This window comes from Heptranchias perlo, unplaced genomic scaffold (assembly GCF_035084215.1).
Source record: "Heptranchias perlo isolate sHepPer1 unplaced genomic scaffold, sHepPer1.hap1 HAP1_SCAFFOLD_904, whole genome shotgun sequence".
Lineage (NCBI taxonomy): Eukaryota > Metazoa > Chordata > Chondrichthyes > Hexanchiformes > Hexanchidae > Heptranchias > Heptranchias perlo.
Genome location: NW_027139945.1, coordinates 7,383 through 14,764, shown reverse-complemented (window position 1 = coordinate 14,764; position 7,382 = coordinate 7,383).

Genomic DNA, 7,382 nt, shown 5'->3' with positions numbered 1-7,382 from the left:
GTAGATAAATCTCCGGGACCTGATGAAATGTATCCCAGGACGTTATGGGAGGTTAGGGAGGAAATTGCGGGTCCCCTAGCAGAGATATTTGAATCATCCACCGCTACAGGTGAGGTGCCTGAAGATTGGAGGGTAGCAAATGTTGTGCCTTTGTTTAAGAAGGGTGGCAGGGAAAAGCCTGGGAACTACAGACCGGTGAGCCTGACATCTGTAGTGGGTAAGTTGTTAGAGGGTATTCTGAGGGACAGGATCTACAGGCATTTGGAGAGGCAGGGACTAATTAGGAACAGTCAGCATGGTTTTGTGAGAGGAAAATCATGTCTCACGAATTTGATTGAGTTTTTTGAAGGGGTAACCAAGAAGATAGATGAGGGCTGTGCAGTAGACGTGGTCTACATGGACTTCAGCAAAGCATTTGACAAGGTACCGCATGGTAGGTTGTTACATAAGGTTAAATCTCATGGGATCCAAGGTGAGGTAGCCAATTGGATACAAAATTGGCTTGACGACAGAAGACAGAGGGTGGTTGTCGAGGGTTGTTTTTCAAACTGGATGCCTGTGTCCAGCGGTGTGCCTCAGGGATCGGTGCTGGGTCCGCTGTTATTTGTTATTTATATTAATGATTTGGATGAGAATTTAGGAGGCATGGTTAGTAAGTTTGCAGATGACACCAAGATTGGTGGCATTGTGGACAGTGAAGAAGGTTATCTGGGATTGCAACGGGATCTTGATCAATTGGGCCAGTGGGCCGATGAATGGCAGATGGAGTTTAATTTAGATAAATGTGAGGTGATGCATTTTGGTAGATCGAATCGGGCCAGGACCTACTCCGTTAATGGTAGGGCGTTGGGGAGAGTTATAGAACAAAGAGATCTAGGAGTACAGATTCATAGCTCCTTGAAAGTGGAGTCACAGGTGGATAGGGTGGTGAAGAAGGCATTCGGCATGCTTGGTTTCATTGGTCAGAACATTGAATGCAGGAGTTGGGATGTCTTGTTGAAGTTGTACAGGGCATTGGTGAGGCCACACTTGGAGTACTATGTACAGTTCTGGTCACCCTATTACAGAAAGGATATTATTAAACTAGAAAGAGTGCAGAAAAGATTTACTAGGATGCTACTGGGACTTGATGGTTTGACTTACAGGGAGAGGTTAGACAGACTGGGACTTTTTTCCCTGGAGAGTAGGAGGTTAAGGGGTGATCTTATAGAAGTCTATAAAATAATGAGGGGCATAGATAAGGTCGACAGTCAAAATCTTTTCCCAAAGGTAGGGGAGTCTATAACGAGGGGGCATAGATTTAAGGTGAGAGGGGAGAGATACAAAAGGGTCCAGAGGGGCAATTTTTTCACTCAAAGGGTGGTGAGTGTCTGGAACGAGCTGCCAGAGGCAGTAGTAGAGGCGGGTACAATTTTGTCTTTTAAAAAGCATTTGGACAGTTACATGGGTAAGATGGGTATAGAGGGATATGGGCCAAGTGCAGGCAATTGGGACTAGCTTAGTGGTATAAACTGGGCGACATGGACATGTTGGGCCGAAGGGCCTGTTTCCATGTTGTAACTTCTATGATTCTATGATTCTGACCTGACACCCCCCTCCCATTCTGACCTGACACCCGCCTCTCATTCTAACCTGACACACCCCTCCCATTCTGACCTGACACCCCCCTCCCATTCTGACCTGACACCCCTCTCCCATTCTAACCTGACACACACCTCCCATTCTGACCTGACACCCCCCTCCCATTCTAACCTGACACCCCCATCCCATTCTAACCTGACACCCCTCTCCCATTCTGACCTGACACCGCCCTCACATTCTGACCTGCCATCCCCCTCCCATTCTGACCTGACACCCCCCTCGCATTCCGACCTACCATTTGTAACATTCCACCATCCTGTGATTCTAACATTCCACCATCCTCTGATTCTAACATTCCACCATCCTCTGATTCTAACATTCCACCATCCTCTGATTCTAACATTCCACCATCCTCTGATTCTAACATTCCACCATCCTCTGATTCTAACATTCCAACATCCTCTGATTCTAACATTCCACCATCCTCTGATTCTAACATTCCATCATCCTGTGATTCTAACATTCCACCATCCTCTGATTCTAACATTCCATCATCCTGTGATTCTAACATTCCACCATCCTCTGATTCTAACATTCCATCATCCTCTGATTCTAACATTCCACCATCCTCTGATTCTAACATTCCACCATCCTGTGATTCTAACATTCCACCATCCTCTGATTCTAACATTCCACCATCCTCTGATTCTCACATTCCAACATCCTCTGATTCTAACATTCCACCATCCTCTGATTCTAACATTCTATCATCCTCTGATTCTAACATTCCACCATCCTGTGATTCTAACATTCCATCATCCTCTGATTCTAACATTCCACCATCCTCTGATTCTCACATTCCAACATCCTCTGATTCTAACATTCCACCATCCTCTGATTCTAACATTCCACCATCCTCTGATTCTAACATTCCACCATCCTCTGATTCTAACATTCCATCATCCTGTGATTCTAACATTCCACCATCCTCTGATTCTAACATTCCACCATCCTCTGATTCTAACATTCCATCATCCTCTGATTCTAACATTCCACCATCCTCTGATTCTAACATTCCACCATCCTCTGATTCTAACATTCCATCATCCTCTGATTCTAACATTCCACCATCCTCTGATTCTAACATTCCACCATCCTCTGATTCTAACATTCCATCATCCTCTGATTCTAACATTCCACCATCCTCTGATTCTCACATTCCATCATCCTCTGATTCTAACATTCCACCATCCTCTGATTCTAACATTCCATCATCCTCTGATTCTAACATTCCATCATCCTCTGATTCTAACATTCCACCATCCTCTGATTCTAACATTCCATCATCCTCTGATTCTAACATTCCATCATCCTCTGATTCTAACATTCCATCATCCTCTGATTCTAACATTCCACCATCCTCTGATTCTAACATTCCATCATCCTCTGATTCTAACATTCCACCATCCTCTGATTCTCACATTCCAACATCCTCTGATTCTAACATTCCACCATCCTCTGATTCTAACATTCCACCATCCTCTGATTCTAACATTCCACCATCCTCTGATTCTAACATTCCACCATCCTCTGATTCTAACATTCCATCATCCTCTGATTCTAACATTCCACCATCCTGTGATTCTAACATTCCATCATCCTCTGATTCTAACATTCCACCATCCTCTGATTCTAACATTCCATCATCCTCTGATTCTAACATTCCACCATCCTCTGATTCTAACATTCCACCATCCTCTGATTCTAACATTCCACCATCCTCTGATTCTAACATTCCACCATCCTCTGATTCTAACATTCCATCATCCTCTGATTCTAACATTCCACCATCCTGTGATTCTAACATTCCATCATCCTCTGATTCTAACATTCCACCATCCTCTGATTCTCACATTCCAACATCCTCTGATTCTAACATTCCACCATCCTCTGATTCTAACATTCCACCATCCTCTGATTCTAACATTCCACCATCCTCTGATTCTAACATTCCACCATCCTCTGATTCTAACATTCCACCATCCTCTGATTCTAACATTCCACCATCCTCTGATTCTAACATTCCATCATCCTCTGATTCTAACATTCCACCATCCTCTGATTCTAACATTCCATCATCCTCTGATTCTAACATTCCACCATCCTCTGATTCTAACATTCCACCATCCTCTGATTCTAACATTCCATCATCCTCTGATTCTAACATTCCACCATCCTCTGATTCTAACATTCCATCATCCTCTGATTCTAACATTCCACCATCCTCTGATTCTAACATTCCATCATCCTCTGATTCTAACATTCCACCATCCTCTGATTCTCACATTCCAACATCCTCTGATTCTAACATTCCACCATCCTCTGATTCTAACATTCCACCATCCTCTGATTCTAACATTCCACCATCCTCTGATTCTAACATTCCACCATCCTCTGATTCTAACATTCCATCATCCTCTGATTCTAACATTCCACCATCCTGTGATTCTAACATTCTATCATCCTCTGATTCTAACATTCCACCATCCTCTGATTCTAACATTCCACCATCCTCTGATTCTAACATTCCACCATCCTCTGATTCTAACATTCCACCATCCTCTGATTCTAACATTCCACCATCCTCTGATTCTAACATTCCACCATCCTCTGATTCTAACATTCCACCATCCTCTGATTCTAACATTCCACCATCCTCTGATTCTAACATTCCATCATCCTCTGATTCTAACATTCCACCATCCTCTGATTCTAACATTCCACCATCCTCTGATTCTAACATTCCACCATCCTCTGATTCTAACATTCCACCATCCTCTGATTCTAACATTCCACCATCCTGTGATTCTAACATTCTATCATCCTCTGATTCTAACATTCCACCATCCTCTGATTCTAACATTCCACCATCCTCTGATTCTAACATTCCACCATCGTCTGATTCTAACATTCCACCATCCTCTGATTCTAACATTCCATCATCCTCTGATTCTAACATTCCACCATCCTGTGATTCTAACATTCCATCATCCTCTGATTCTAACATTCCACCATCCTCTGATTCTAACATTCCACCATCCTCTGATTCTAACATTCCACCATCCTCTGATTCTAACATTCCACCATCCTCTGATTCTAACATTCCACCATCCTCTGATTCTAACATTCCATCATCCTCTGATTCTAACATTCCATCATCCTCTGATTCTAACATTCCATCATCCTGTGATTCTAACATTCCATCATCCTCTGATTCTAACATTCCACCATCCTCTGATTCTAACATTCCACCATCCTCTGATTCTAACATTCCACCATCCTCTGATTCTAACATTCCACCATCCTCTGATTCTAACATTCCACCATCCTCTGATTCTAACATTCCACCATCCTCTGATTCTAACATTCCATCATCCTCTGATTCTAACATTCCACCATCCTCTGATTCTAACATTCCACCATCCTCTGATTCTAACATTCCACCATCCTCTGATTCTAACATTCCACCATCCTCTGATTCTAACATTCCATCATCCTCTGATTCTAACATTCCATCATCCTCTGATTCTAACATTCCATCATCCTCTGATTCTAACATTCCATCATCCTCTGATTCTAACATTCCATCATCCTCTGATTCTAACATTCCACCATCCTCTGATTCTAACATTCCATCATCCTGTGATTCTAACATTCCACCATCCTCTGATTCTAACATTCCATCATCCTCTGATTCTAACATTCCACCATCCTCTGATTCTAACATTCCACCATCCTCTGATTCTAACATTCCACCATCCTGTGATTCTAACATTCCATCATCCTCTGATTCTAACATTCCACCATCCTCTGATTCTAACATTCCATCATCCTCTGATTCTAACATTCCACCATCCTCTGATTCTAACATTCCACCATCCTCTGATTCTAACATTCCACCATCCTCTGATTCTAACATTCCACCATCCTCTGATTCTAACATTCCACCATCCTCTGATTCTAACATTCCATCATCCTGTGATTCTAACATTCCACCATCCTCTGATTCTAACATTCCATCATCCTCTGATTCTAACATTCCACCATCCTCTGATTCTAACATTCCACCATCCTCTGATTCTAACATTCCACCATCCTCTGATTCTAACATTCCACCATCCTCTGATTCTAACATTCCATCATCCTGTGATTCTAACATTCCACCATCCTCTGATTCTAACATTCCATCATCCTCTGATTCTAACATTCCACCATCCTCTGATTCTAACATTCCACCATCCTCTGATTCTAACATTCCATCATCCTCTGATTCTAACATTCCACCATCCTCTGATTCTAACATTCCACCATCCTCTGATTCTAACATTCCATCATCCTCTGATTCTAACATTCCATCATCCTCTGATTCTAACATTCCACCATCCTCTGATTCTAACATTCCACCATCCTCTGATTCTAACATTCCACCATCCTCTGATTCTAACATTCCACCATCCTCTGATTCTAACATTCCATCATCCTCTGATTCTAACATTCCACCATCCTCTGATTCTAACATTCCATCATCCTCTGATTCTAACATTCCATCATCCTCTGATTCTAACATTCCATCATCCTCTGATTCTAACATTCCACCATCCTCTGATTCTAACATTCCACCATCCTCTGATTCTAACATTCCACCATCCTCTGATTCTAACATTCCACCATCCTCTGATTCTAACATTCCATCATCCTCTGATTCTAACATTCCATCATCCTCTGATTCTAACATTCCATCATCCTCTGATTCTAACATTCCATCATCCTCTGATTCTAACATTCCATCATCCTCTGATTCTAACATTCCACCATCCTGTGATTCTAACATTCCATCATCCTCTGATTCTAACATTCCACCATCCTCTGATTCTAACATTCCACCATCCTCTGATTCTAACATTCCACCATCCTCTGATTCTAACATTCCACCATCCTCTGATTCTAACATTCCATCATCCTCTGATTCTAACATTCCACCATCCTCTGATTCTAACATTCCATCATCCTCTGATTCTAACATTCCACCATCCTCTGATTCTAACATTCCACCATCCTCTGATTCTAACATTCCATCATCCTCTGATTCTAACATTCCACCATCCTCTGATTCTAACATTCCACCATCCTCTGATTCTAACATTCCATCATCCTCTGATTCTAACATTCCACCATCCTCTGATTCTAACATTCCACCATCCTCTGATTCTAACATTCCACCATCCTCTGATTCTAACATTCCATCATCCTCTAATTCTAACATTCCACCATCCTCTGATTCTAACATTCCACCATCCTCTGATTCTAACATTCCATCATCCTCTGATTCTAACATTCCACCATCCTGTGATTCTAACATTCCATCATCCTCTGATTCTAACATTCCATCATCCTCTGATTCTAACATTCCATCATCCTGTGATTCTAACATTCCATCATCCTCTGATTCTAACATTCCATCATCCTCTGATTCTAACATTCCATCATCCTCTGATTCTAACATTCCATCATCCTCTGATTCTAACATTCCATCATCCTCTGATTCTAACATTCCATCATCCTCTGATTCTAACATTCCATCATCCTCTGATTCTAACATTCCACCATCCTCTGATTCTAACATTCCATCATCCTCTGATTCTAACATTCCATCATCCTCTGATTCTAACATTCCATCATCCTCTGATTCTAACATTCCACCATCCTCTGATTCTAACATTCCATCATCCTCTGATTCTAAC